We start from the raw sequence: 2403 nt of genomic DNA on the forward strand, positions 1-2403 counted from the left end.
ACAGAGCTGGGATGAAAATGAAATAGAGGGTAGAAATCCCCCCCGTATGGGATGGACACTAATAACTCTTCTATAAATACATGAGAGAAGGCAAAAAAAGGAGAAATATCCTTAAAATAATTTTTAGATGGATAATTTCAAAAATCATCGTATAATAAGTCGATACACATGTGTTAAATGTTGCTTAATGCTTCACATGGTGCCTTCTTAAGACCAAAGTTAGTATCTAGCAAGGTCTGCACAGAAGCTTCAAAATTTTATTTCCCCAAAAGTTTTGACTACGAGCTCAGCATTTCAGTCGAGCTAGACATGGTTAGCATTGATAGCTGCTTAGAGCTACATTTTTGGACCTTGGTTTATAAAGGGAAAGCCTAATAAAGCCTGAAGAGTGGTCAGTTACCATGATGGTGGGGGGAACTTATTTCCTTGGTGAAAATAAACTCATGCAAAGACCAGGCTAATGAAAACCACAGTCCCAAGTAGCATCAATGGTCATTCTGTGCGGGTCCCTATCAGAGTCAGAAATTACCTCCACACACATCACACATCGGCAGAGAACAAATAATTTCCTACAGCCTCATGGCTTTACAGGCTTTTTAAAATATCGAATTTCAACAAAGTATGCAATAAAGATCCCTTTTTTTTTTAAGCCATTATACTCTTTTATTATTATCTTATGTAGCAACATAGACTGAACACAGTCCTATGGTAACTAAACCAGAATCCCGGAATGGTAATAACCAACTCTATTGATAAATTTCCAATTAAAGGATAAACTATGTGTTATTTATCTCTAAATAAAAGCAGTTCATTCGGAGGTATCAGTTCATTTTTCTACTTTAAGAGAGGAAGAAAATTCCAGAACTGTGGTACCGAAATTTTATAAACTGATTCATAAAGAGATTTGCATGCTAACACAACTCAACCATATTCATCGATACACATTCATCTGAAGCTTTTACAAGAGGCCACTGGTAGTGGAGAGTTATCCAGCTAGGTCTGGAAAGTCAAAATTGACCCAAATTTGTCATCTGGAACCACAAATCCAGCTCCACAATTTCTCACTGCAATATTATTCTCTGCTATATTAAGAATACTCTTTTTTTGTTTCTTTGGTTGGTTGGTTTCTGGCGTGTGGGGTTTAACATATTGGGTGGTCAATCCCCACTTGGAGGCAAAAAGGAATCCTGCAGGCAAATTTTCCCACACTAAAATCCAAATACAGGAAAAGATCAAAGCATGTGAGAACTATCCCTTGGAATGTTCCAGGTGTAAGTTCAACAATAACTAAGTACTATTTAAGAAAGCTATGCTTCTGTACATTTGAGATTTGCCCAACTGACATCCAGATGGGAAGGAAACTTGTTTTTTAGTAGAGTTGGCACACAACGTTATATTCATTTCTGGTGTACAACATAGTGATGTAATTGGTCTATACTGTATGCTGTACTCACCCCAAGCATACCTGCCATCTGTCCCCACACTAGAACAGTAGCAAAAGGTGATTAGTTAGAAGCCACCATGAGGTGGCAGTGCCTTGATCATATGCATGCAGTCAGGTGGGGGCAGGGGGTGGGGGATGAAGGGGGGGGGATTGGTGGGGGGGGTTGCGGGAGGGATCTCTCCCATCCTTGGCAAGGGGAGTGCTAACCCACTCTCCTTTCATACAACACAAGAAACTTTATTTTTTTTACTAAGAAAAGTTCTTAGAAATCTACCTGTGTAAACCAAAAGTACCCTCTAACTGATGGCCTCTGCCCAGTTTCACATTTGGAGATGGAAATATGGAATTTGAAAGGGAAGGATGGAAAACTGATATGGGCTGCGGGCTTTTGCTGTCGCGGGCACTGAACACGTAGATTCTCTTGTATCTAACATAATCCTCCCAATAAAACAGGGGTGCTGGTCCGATTAGCTTCACCTGAGAGGAAGAAGCCTGAGTTCTAGAGAGCGTGGATAATTTCCTCAGAACAAACTCCTAAGAAATAACTGCAAATGCACAACTCATTCTGCTTGATATTTACATGGACTTTCTTTTCTTTCTTTTTCAGGTCATGAATCCTCACTTTCTTGACACATGTAAATGACCAACTTTTTTAAGTTTATTTATTTGAGAGAGACAGAGATAACACCAGCAGGGGAGGGGCAGAGAGAGAGAGGGAGAGAGAGAGAGAGAGAGAGAGAATCTCAAGCAGGCTCCGCACTGTCAGCACAGAGCCCAACGTGGGGCTGGAACTTACGAACTGTGAGATTACCACCCGAGGGGAAATCAAAAGTCGGATGCTTAACCGACTGAGCCACCCAGGTGCCCCCAAACAACCAAGTTTTCTAGCAGCATTTATTCTATTGAAATGGTGGCCTTTGCGGTGTCACAATTCCATGTATGCATTGGTCTGTGGGGTA

The 2403-nt window shown here is 40.8% G+C and overlaps 1 pseudogene; it reads right to left on the reverse strand.

The window, feature by feature from the left end:
• Positions 1–1493: 1493 nt before the first annotated feature.
• On the reverse strand, positions 1494–1673 carry LOC122237546 (annotated as a pseudogene).
• Positions 1674–2403: the final 730 nt, after the last annotated feature.

This window comes from Panthera tigris, chromosome A3 (assembly GCF_018350195.1).
Source record: "Panthera tigris isolate Pti1 chromosome A3, P.tigris_Pti1_mat1.1, whole genome shotgun sequence".
Classification (NCBI taxonomy): Eukaryota; Metazoa; Chordata; class Mammalia; order Carnivora; family Felidae; genus Panthera; species Panthera tigris.